This window comes from Elgaria multicarinata, chromosome 4, assembly GCF_023053635.1.
Source record: "Elgaria multicarinata webbii isolate HBS135686 ecotype San Diego chromosome 4, rElgMul1.1.pri, whole genome shotgun sequence".
In the NCBI taxonomy this organism is placed as follows: Eukaryota; Metazoa; Chordata; class Lepidosauria; order Squamata; family Anguidae; genus Elgaria; species Elgaria multicarinata.
Genome location: NC_086174.1, coordinates 117,490,725 through 117,503,141, shown reverse-complemented (window position 1 = coordinate 117,503,141; position 12,417 = coordinate 117,490,725).

Below are 12,417 nucleotides of genomic sequence, written 5' to 3'. Positions count from 1 at the left end.
CAACTGCTAGCTATAACCAAATGTTGATCTGAAGCTGAAAGAGAATCAAAAGATGCTGTTTATTTGATTGTCATGAGTCACAATCTAAAGTTCCCATCGTGTAGCAATTTCCTGTGTGCATTGGTCTCTGTTCACACATACATATCCACCAGATGCTGTTTGCTTTGCTCGTGCCAGACACCTGTTAGAAAGGAATGGGAGTGGTCAACCCTGTAGAAGCAGATATTGCAAACCTAGTGTATACACAGGCAGAAGCAAAGAATTTGGGGATCCAGCCAATTTGTGCAGGTTGCTTTACATGTTTGTTTCCCAAAGCAGAAGGTGACCTATTTCAGTGTAAGGATCATCCTTGTTCAACTGGAGTGATCATATTTACTATTTTGTTGTTGCAGTCAGGAATGGGGAACTATTATGGACATAGAAATATTTATGAGCTCACCCTACCTGAAATAACTCCTGTGGTGAAAGTAGGCAGGAACTGGGAGTATCAAAATAATATTATGGAAATTCTAGCAAAACATGCAATAGACTTTTATCAAAGATTTGTCACAATATGAAATATCATTACTCTTAGCAGGGAATACTTCACAGTATGGAACAATTTATGTTTCAGTCATTGCAAGTTGCAACACTATATGCCAAAAGAGATGAACAGGAAATCAGACAGTGTTGGGAAATTTTCTCTAATTCTTTAACAACTGCATAATCACGTGAAAAAGCCAACATTTTCTTCCTGTTTTTCAATCCATTTCCAGACACATGACAAAATGTAGGATACAGGAAAGACAACACATCCAAATGAGTAAACAAGAAAATTTGCTGCTATTTGGGGGGGAATTCTATGATTCTGTAATATTGTATTAACACAACCTTTAAAGGCTGATCTACAAATAGAGAACAGCACCTTTTTGTGTCTCATTTTATTTATAATGCCTCATATAAATTAATGGAAATATTATTTTAATGCAATTTTATAAATTATTTTAGTAAATCCATATGATATGGCTTCTCCTGAACAAGTAATATGACCTTACCTTAGCATCATAGTTGCCACTTCCATGTCCCACCAAAAATGAAAATCCTGAGTAGGCTTTGTGATGGGGTGTGTGACGTCGTTAATACCTGCACTCTTCGGGGCCAATGGGAAAATTTGGAATATTGAGTGTCATGGGAATTCACAAAATGGCTGCTTTGGGGGAAGGGTTGCCATTCCCAGAATGGCTGTCATGGTGGCCATGGTTCTTCACAAAACACTCTTGCCCCATTCTTATTTCTTTTCTTTTTGTGGTTCAAAAAAAGGGGGGGGGGAATTAAAGTGCCCAAGTACAAGGCACAAAACTATTCTTTTGAACCCACAGTTTTCGAGTCCAAAAGCCATTTCACAGGTGGCAAACTGAGGAGACTGAGAGACAAGTAACTTGACTGAGAGACTGAGTACAAGACAGAGGTACGGTCTGACAGCCAAATGTCAAAGCACATCTGCCCACAAAGCACAACAAAATATCTATTTCACAAAGGCAGGCTGGTGATGTGCAAAGAACAACCCACACACACACCCTCCACCAGCACCATGACATGTATCAAGGCAAAACACACACTAAACAAAAACAAAGAAACAAAACTCTCTCTCTCTCTCTCTCTCTCTCTCACACACACACACACACACACACAGAGAGAGAGAGAGAGAGAGAGAGAGAGAGAGAGAGAGAGAGAGAGAGATCAGGCACAACACATGCATTCAAAAGTCAGGCACAACTCATAGTCTGGGAAAGAGGATGATCATTTTCCAGTGCCAACCCCTTCATGTGTAACAGTTTACAGGTTCACGATCTGATCAGTAGTAATCCCTCCCAGCAGTAGGAAGTGGTTGCATAGAATCTAGGGATGAGAGAACATCTTGCAGCATGCATATTCTGGAATATAGCAGCTGAGCTTATTTCATGATGGCTTTCAACCAGTAAATGCTGCATAACTACTAAATTCCCTCATTCTTGTTCTACTCTGTTTCCTTCTACTGCAACAGACCTTAGCAACCAGAGAAATTAAAAACAACAAAGAGTGTCATGCAGGGCTGGGCAGAGGGGGCCCAGTGGGGCCAGTTGGCATGAGCCTACGATTTTGAGGGGGCCTACTCAAGCCACAGTGGCCTCTAATGAGAAGAGCTTCAGTGTCCTAAAATGAATCAAGCCATGCTTTTGGTCCGCAACGGTGCAAGAACGTTTGAATGCAGTTTTGAACATTGACATTGACAAGGCAAAGTTGCTTGATTTTTCTGTTGTTGTTGTTGATGATGATGATTTCACCCAAAGAAAAGCACGTAAAGCATTTCTGAAGAAGTGAATACTTATATACACCTTGAATAAAAGTGCCTGCCATTACCTTTTTTATAAATTATTCTAGTTCATATGTATTTAGAACTGATTAAAAAATACTTAATGAGCAGTTTGAAATGGGGCCTACATTTCCCATCTGGCCCAGGCCTATTACCAGCTTTGCCCGGCCCTGGTGTCATGGTATCTTAAAGAGTAAGAAATTTATTTTGGCATAAGCTTTTATGGACTAGAATCTACTCATCAGATGCATGGAGTATGTGACTCCATGCATCTACCCTCTGGAAACAGCTATTTAAGTTAATTCCAGAGAGTAGATGCATATATATATGCAAATAATATATTTGACTCAAAAAATACTAAATGCTATATAGAATTACTTAAATATGTAGCCTGTTCAGTAGACTACTCTGCCTGCGAAACACTTCATATTTCGAGATGTAAAACCATATGAAATGTGTCCACAATGGAGATGTTTCTGAACTAGATGGAGCACGACACAAGATAAATTTGCTTGGATATACCTTTCTATACTGAATATAGCCCTTCAGTTTCAAAATTTGTTAGACCATATTTAGATCTTCATACCGCTGCTGGCTTTTATCTTGATTCCTTGGGGGTGTTTTTCTGTTTTACTTATAGTTTGTATATTATGTTTTACCATGTTATTGTATTGTATGATTTTAAGTTTTGTTTTTTGAACTGCCCACTTAGTATCAGCTGGGATGTATAGAAATGTAAACCAAACAATCAATCTATAATAGTACATCTAGGACAAAGAACTCCTTAAATGCTTAAGCATCAAGTATAGTATGTTAGTACAGGTAGACAAAAGAACCTTGTCAAATGTCAAAGCCAAACACAACTAAAAGTTGTTGCTATATGCTAGTAAGGTTATTACAGTCTTCCATATTGACAGGGAGTACATGCTTTGCAACATCCAGGCTGACAACATTTATGGTTTAGTCATTTATATAGCACATTAATTTGTGTTTCTTAAAATATGTTAAGACAGTTCTCTTTTTAGTGTGGATTACGTCCCAATCCTTAACATGTATATTTGGAAGTTAATGTTAATGGTATAAGGAATTGTATGTGTGGGAGCTCACCACTAAGGAGACACATTTAGATAAGGAAAAATCCCTTCTCTAACAATAGTTAAAGTTAAAGAAGAGGTTTATTGTGTGGAGGAAAATGGGAAAGTTCCATGGACGGTAAGCTATCAATGCAATCCTATGTGTTTACTCAAAAGTAAGTCTCACTGCATTCTATGGGGCTTACTCGAAGATAAGTGTACAGAGGATTGCAGCCAAAGACTCCCAAGTGGGTTCTGATAGTACTTGGGTTTGAAAGGGAGGAGAGGAGGAGAAAAGGATCTTTCGGTGAAGGGAAATACAAAAAGAGAAAACTGAGTATAATTGTTTATATTGCTAAAGTTTTGTGTCTGTTCTGTTTTAAACTCTGCAAAGTTGTGCATGCATTAGAAACTGTTTTATCCTCTAGGAGTTTAAATACCATGTATACTTTCTCAAAACATCTATCACCATTAAAATGTACTTACCAGCTAGCATACTAAGATACTTCCAGGGTCCAAAGCCAAGTGCTCTGTCTTTCTCAGTCTGTTTGAAAACTGATTTCTCTTCATTAGAAACCTGTTCAATGTACAGGGCTCTTGGATTACCACAAACTTTATCTCGGATAGGTGAAGATCTGCTCACCCTGTCCCCTCAAGTTCTTCTTATTCAGTACATGCCCTTAAAAACTCTTGTATCAAGAAGCAATTGGGTAGCTATTTAGTTCCCAAGTCAATATATCTCTGGGGTATTAACAAATCCAAAGCTCTGGCCAGCTGTACCTCAGGCAACCTACATAGAGAATCCTATTTACAGACCTCTGTTAGGAAAGCCCATAGCAATATTTACATATTTTACCAACTTTTTAATATTTGCCTAAGGAGGAGGGTTTAATAGAAGAGAGATAAGAATTTTGAGCTTATACAAAGTCAGAAATGAAAATAGGCAAACATGTTCATTTTTGCCTCAGCTCCACTTACTGTGGGAAGCCTTAAATCTGTAATAGAGTCTTGAAAAATAAAATAACATGCAGTCCAAAACCTATTAGTGCATTTCCAGATAGACCAGTGTGGCGAAAAGGAGCTTGCTGTATCTAAATTGGGACAAGGGGAAAAAATGAACTTGTTGCATTACTTTCTTCAGTTATCCTGAAGGTACAATATCTCTGTGAAAGCTTCACTCACAAAATCTTTCCTAGTAGCTTAATGAATTGTAGCAGTAATGTGTATAGTAGGAGCAACATTTCTTATCCTTCCAACTGAAGCTTTAAATATCTGAATAAAAATTTGTAGGCAGCCACGCTTTTACAAATAGGTTATCAGTTCTGATCAGAACTTATCATCAGGTACTCCTTGCATTAAATTTTAAAATATCACTATGGCTTATACAAGTTAAAACTTATAAATGTAGACCAATAACTAGGATCTACATGTTAAATTTAGTTCCATGGTTCTTCTTTGGGGCTTTCAAAAATAATACTGTTGCGAAGCTGTACTTTCAGGCTACAGAGGTGTTACCACACTTGCTTGGGGCATGTGTTTGCAAACTACTTCTCCACATTCAGGAAATAAGCCCTTCTGGAACATGAATAACTGGGGAAAGGGGAATTAAGCACAAATGGGGGTGAGGTGGAATCTCTGCATTCCACCCACCCACCCTCCATGTTAGTCCAGTAGTGATTTGGTTAGTGAAAACTCAGCTTTGACTGTTTTAGAATTTGGACAAAAGTTGTGTCAGTCTCTGAAATCTTCGACCACAATGACTAGGGCAAAACCTATAAAGTTGGATTGGGATAAATCACTATTTAAAGTTGCTTCTTTATAAACATCTCTATTAAAACATCTGTTGCTTTGCTCACCTACCTCATAAAGTAACAACTGGATATGATGATGCACTTGTTATTCTGTTGCACTGTGAGCCTCTTATTTGCACCTTGTAATAAATAATAATTGGATTTGGAACTGCCCATCAATATACTTTTCCAGGTTCCAAGGTAACAGAAGGTTAAACTAGCAATCTTGATCTAGAAAGGGATAAAATCATTGCCTTTTTCAAGAACCAGTTTAAACCTCAGAGGCCCAATGCATGAGTAATCTAAAAAGTGATTTTGTATGTATGCATTGTCAATGAAAGAGGAAATGCATCATCAAAAAAGAGGCCAAAGTAGAAGACTGATTTGCTAATTTTTGTGTGCGTTAACTTATATGTATAGTCACAAAATTAAAATGCTTACTATTATTTAAATAATAAATAATAGACCATGGGGTGTGTCCCGGCATTTTCCATGGGCTTTTTGAATATTCAACCCCAGACTGGGCTTATCAGGAGTTGCTATGTGAAGTCCAAACCCAGACCCTATAGGTTAATCATACCTTAAACAATCCACAGTTAATGGTTAAATTCACTAAGATGGCACTTTGTTTTAACTGTTTTAATTGTTTAATTGTTTTACTGCTTTTAAATTATATACTGTTTTAACTTGGTTTAAGGTTTAATTTGTTTTTATCAATGCATATTTACTGTTTTATACTGTATGCTTTTATCTGTACGCCTCCCTGAGATCTTAATGATATAGGGCGGGATATAAATGTTTTAAATAAAGAAATAAAGAAATAATTGTAGATTAAGTGTGGGTTGTTTAACCCATGGTTCAACTAGGGTCTGGGTTCAGATGTAATGTAGGAATCTCCAATCAGAAGTTGAATATTAAAAACAGCCAGGGAATTCACCCAGCATGCATCACAGCATTATGTGTGAACTGGGTCATACTGATGAAAGTAAATGTGAGGCAGGAGGTCAAGGAACAGTGAAAGGAAAGGGAAAATGTCTAGAACCCCTGAAACGAAGAGTTTAAAAATATTTTTAACATATCTGAACAAAGCCTGCATATAAATATTTTGCACAATTTTTCTGAAAGTGTTTAGATTTTGATCCCACTAGGAGAGCTGAAAGGGAGGATTGTTGCCATGTTGTAGGCCCAGTTACCCTCATGTTAGAGATGGGGTAGCATGGGTTAAGAGGTATAAAGCAGCCAGAGTCGATAAATGCTTTGAAGAGGCTGCTGAATGGGCAAGGGGGGAGACAATCCAAAGGGTGTAGTGACATATATACAACATACTTTTCAATCCTAATAGGATTTGTAGTATCAAGGTATATGAATATAGCTATTTAAAAGAATGCCCACTCAAAATATATTCTTCTTAGGAAAGGTCATAACTGGTGTACTAAACAGATCCTAAATAATGGTTACATACACATATTTGATAAAATAGATCAAAACCATTACATTGATCTGAAATATTTGAAAGGAAAATTAAAGCATGTTTAATGTGATTAAATTTATATTCTGTAGACATTCCTATACTTGTAAAGATTAAAAAAATTAAAGTTAATGGCATATACCTCCCTTAATTAAATGTAAAAAGGAAATAAAGATACTGAAAACTATTGACACGTGCTAAATCACTGTTCCGAACTTGTTGTCTTTGACATATTTTGGATTACAATTCCTGAAATCCTTCAGTCAACAAGGTTGGCTGGGGTTGCTAAGAGCTGTATTCCAACACAGCTGGAGGGTACCAAGTTGGAGAAGGCTGAATTAATTTTAACAACCAAAAAATAAATAAATGTGCACGATATGTTAAAAATATACTGCCATGGTGGGTGGTTTTTCTTTCTTCTTTTGCTGTCACTACTTATTAATTCCTTTTCACACTGAGACATAGATGTATTTCAATGATATGTATTCTCTCGCATACCTGTTAGAGATAATCACCTAAAAACATGAATTACAACTTTGGAACTGCCAAGGTTGCCTAGTATTGTATTTGCAATTGGTATCCATTTGTTGTCACTAATTAACTTAGGAAACAGAACATTTTCTGCAGAAAAATAAAGCACTGGGGAAAAAAATCCACCTCACATATGGGGCTTTGTTATAAAGATGATTTGATTTCTTGCAGGGGTGGTAGTTGTATGTCCACTTGATCAGCATGAAGTAAAATGCATTATACTGTAAATGACAAATGCAAACTCAATGTATGGGTAGAGTAATTAGTTTCTGTGATGCATGATAGCAATTCATAGCTCAGCTTCAGGCAAAGGTGGGAGGGACTTGTAAAATGTTTGGAATTTAGTAGAAACAAGTCTGGGCCAAGATATTATACAGTAAAGAAGGAGGCAGATGAAAGTTAAGAGCCAACTAAAACTGATTATGAGAACAGACAAAAACAATGTAACATGAAGCCTTATAAAGTTTCAATTTCATTAATTAAGTTAAAATTATTCTAAAAATATGCCTTTTGTGGTATTTCATTAGTTTAGTTCTTTTGGTGTGATGGAGAGTACTTGCTGTGTGAGATGGCTTTTGAAGACACCTACCCTAAAGCCAAGAAGGACCAGGAGCCAGGGTAGCTTTGAGAACCTTCTCTATTCTTGGACAACAGATATCAACCAACAACTTAGGAACTTGAGCTTGCTATACAGTCAGACTTGTATGCATTAACCCGTCCTACCTGGATCACAAAGAAAATGACACCCACTCAAGGAGGAAGGGGAGCATCTATTAAAACCTACACATGTATCTTAAAGAGAAAGGTTACAAATACTATAGCTTTCTTGTCAATTGTTGTACGCTAAGAAGTTATGAAACTTTATACAGCCTATAGGCATTTTCAGCTAGAAAGGAGGTTTCAAAATCCTTTAGCTGAAACAAGTCCTTCTTTATTACAGGCCTCAGACAAATTAGTGCACAAAAAACAAGCAGCAAAAGGGCTTTGCCATACCCTGCTAGCATAGAATGATCATAATGATATCAAATTCCAAATCTGATCTCATTGGGAGGGAAACTATCATCACATCTGCATGTCAAATATTTTGGCTTGGCTGGCATACAAATGAGCACATCATTGAAAAAGTATCCCCTTTAGAAACAACACATTTATCTAAGGAATGAGAAAACAGATGCCAGACACAAGCATAGCATTTTGAAATACTTGCAATATGATAATTTGGTGCTGAGAAATTAAAAACATAATTTGCTATGTATTTAGAATGTGATAGCACTAAATGCTATGTAATAAGCTTCCAGCTCATATAATGCATAACATGAATTATTTTCATATACATAATGTATTTGAATTACTTCAGATAAACAATGTTCAAATAAATTTGTAGTACCAACCAATTAAATGTACCATAATTTATGGTCGCCATCTCCTTCAGTGAAAAGTCTTCATTACCATTTTCTTTGAAAATTATTAATGCTGTTTCTTGAACCCCGCCATACGCTGTGGGATATTTCAACATATAATATTTCAGTCTGTACTAAAAGGCCAAACAATATCCTTTTCTATTAACAAATGAATACGATTGCTCTCACACAAAACAGACACCATGGGAACTACTAATCACCACAATCTTGAGCACAGATGTCAAACCTGAGGCCAGTGAGCCAAATTTGGCTTGCCAGGCTGGCACATCCAGCCTGTGAGGCCTCCAGATGCCCCTCCGGCAAGTCCCGCCCCTTGAAGGCCAGTGGTCAGGGATAACAGTGAGGATTCCCTTGCATGCTACTCCCCTGAGGGTGAGTGACCTGCTAAGTGCTTCACCATTGCATGTCCTCCTAAATGGGGGAAGGTGTAGGGCAGGAAACACTGCCTTGACCAAGACACCAGCTGAAGAGCTGTGCCCCAGCTGCAGAAAGCCCATAGCCAGAAAAGCCATGTCCCGGACTAATGTTTCATGGCCTTGCCACCTGACATTATCAGGCTTGTGGACCTACATCTGTGCATATTCCCCAACCTCTGCTCTTGAGTTTAATCAGAAAGCAGTGGTTCCACATCATTTTAAGAGTGGCCACACTATGTCTACATTGACATGAGCTAATATCATTTGATGTGACAACTTCAAACAAAACCAGTCCTTAATTTGTTATGCTTTTATTGTATTTCAATGTTTTAATTATTTTTTATTATGCCTGTAAGCCACCTTGAGTGCCATTTATTTATTTATTTTGGTAGAAAGGCATGGTATGAAAGGCATGGCATGAAACCACTTTTGTATCTGGTTTCTCAAGTATAGCTCCTGCAGCTTTAACTGTTGTGATGAAGAGGGATTTCACCAGGTGCTGTATGGATACAAATGACACCTGCTGAAATTCCCCTTTCAATAGAACTATGGAAAGGAGGACAGGAGCCCTGTCCTCCTTTCCATATGGTCACCATAGTTAAACACACACACACACACACCAATCAGTATAGGCTATTGTACATACGTTAAGATGTCACTATTGTAGGATGATGTTGTGCTATTTTATTTGCACTCATTCCTATCTGCCACGTCTCTCTCAGGTGCTTCCTCCTACAAATTATTACGTGTTTATTACTCCTTCTCAAACACAGGGAATGTGTCACTCTTTCGCTTGCTTTCCTTCTAGGTAAGTTGTCAATAGCTGTGAAGTGGGCTTTCAGTTTGTAGATAAGGTGAACACAATCTAATATATTTGACATTCCCCTGCTGAATTCCTTTTTTTATTATTATTTTATAGTTTTTATTCTTTTTCAATACTTAAACATACATCAATACAATAACAAAAAACCCAACATAATACATAAATGTTGAGTAACCTTGGTAGCATATTTTCTAATTAAAATGTTAACATAGTCATACATAACATAAAAGTGCAGCTCCCCACCCCGGGATCTATTCCTGTTTCTATTCTTGTTTCCAAAATCTCATTGTTTCTTCTGGAGGTGGTTTCCCACACCCCTTAGATAAAACATATTCTAGGAACTGTTTCCATATTCCCTCAAAATCATTCATTTTTGTTATTCCTCTTCTCACTTTTATATTACATGTTAATTTATCATTAATAGCAATGTCCCATATCTCTTTATACCAATCTTCTATATGATAATCTCCTTGGACCTTCCAGTTCCTAGATATCATTAACCTTGCTGCTGTCAGCAAATTCGTTATCAATTTTTTTGTCTCTTTATTACAATTTAATTCTCCATATAATGATAGCAATGCCACTATAGGTGTCTCTTCAATCTCCATTCCTACAATTTCTTTTATTTCATTAAACACCATTTTCCACAATTTTTGAACAAATTTACATTCCCACCACATATGTAAATACGGTCCTTTTTTCCTCCCTGCTGAATTCCTATCTGCTCCTGAGTTTACTCTGCCTATGCCTGTCTTCATTCAAAAAGTGGTAGCAGGAACGGAAGTATTCTCATCGGTTTAACTGAGAAAATTAAAAGACTAAACTATACAGGAAAATTAAATTGGCAACACTTCACTAACAGCAGAATACTATTATTCACTGGACCAGAAATTTACCTCTGAGGGAATTTGCACAGTATAAAGTCTTAACTGCAGCTATTACCATTACCTTTCACTTCTATCCAACTCATGTTCTATAATCTAGCAATAAAAGGCAATGGTCTCCTTGGCAATATAATTCATAAACTATGCCCCATACAATTTCATCATGGCCCCTTCAGGAAACCCAAAGTTCTGTTGGCATCAGTGGTATCTCTCTACAGATTATTTTGTACAACACTTAGAAAAAATATATATTATAAGGTGTTTTAATTAAATAATAGAATTCTGAACCAGTTTATGGGGGAATGCTGACATTCTTTACAATACAATTTTATGTATGTTGACATGTCTGCTAAGGAGTATGTGTGTGTGTGTGCGTGTGTGTGTGTGTAGTAAGTTCTAGTGAATTCAATGAGATTTACTCCAGTACAGATGTGTATAGTAGGGCTGTGCTCCACTTCAGTTCAGAGAAGCAATAGCGGAGCGGCCTGATTCACCTCCGACAAAGGCAGAGACGAATCAGGTCGGGGGGGCTGCGGATCGAGGCAAAGTGGTTCACCTCGATCTCGAGCACTGGACGCAGGTAAGTGGGGGAAGGGGGACTCACCTGGCGCTGTGCGGCGACAGTGATGGAGGCAGGTAAGGGGGGCTTACCTGCCTCCATCACGGTCGGTCTTGGGCTTCAATTGCGGCCCCGGCTTCAAGCCGGAAGAGGCCGCAGCCTTCTCTTCCAGCTTGAAGCCGGGCCCTCAATTGAAGCCCACGATGGACACAGGTAAGGGGGAGGGGGGGAGTTGGGCTTACTTGGCTCCGCCGCCGTCCATGTGGCAACAGCAGCAGAGCCAGGTAAGGGGGCAGGGGGGCTTCCCTGCCTCTGTCACGGTCTTCAATTGAGGCCCCAGCTTGAAGCCGGAAGAGGCCACAGCCTTCTCTTCTGGCTTCAACTGGGGCCTCAATTGAAGCCTGTGGCGGAGGCAAGTAAGGGGGCAGGGAGCTTACCTGGTGCCGGCGCCACCATCCATATGGCAATGGAGCCTGATCTCGCTCCACAGAGTGGAACGGAGAAGTGGCGGATCGACCCGAAGCGGTTTGGGCCCAATCCAGAAGTTCTAGATCAGGCCACGAAGCGGTTCGGGGGGGTCCATGCACAGCCCTAGTGTATAGGATTGCAGCTCTAATATATTACAGTACAATCCTATGTGTGTGTTTACTTAGAAGTAAGTGCCATTGAATTCATTGAGGCTTAATCCCAGGTGCGTGGGTATAGGATTGCAGCTTTAGTATCCATCATTAAAAGTATACAGATATTTCGTTAAACAGGTTTCTCTGACATTTTGTGCTGCAAATTGGTGCAATATGAAATTCTGTATAAGTTGACAAAGATTTTGAAATGCATGTTAGTCATACCTTGAAACAATATTTCAAGGTAAAATATTGCATAAAAACAATATTTTATAGTTTTAGTCAGTTCTGGTTGTTATTCAGCTATGGTTCTCATATTGTTCCGGACCAGGATTTGCTGACTAGTTAAGGCCATTTGTGGTAACAAATAGCATTACAAATGTGAAAATTTTCCCACTTAACCCAACTCAAGCCTGTTCCTAGACTTCTTTGGAATGGGGTAGTCCATCTTGAGGTTGAAAATGTTTTTATATTCCATTCTAAAAACTTTGTTTGAAATG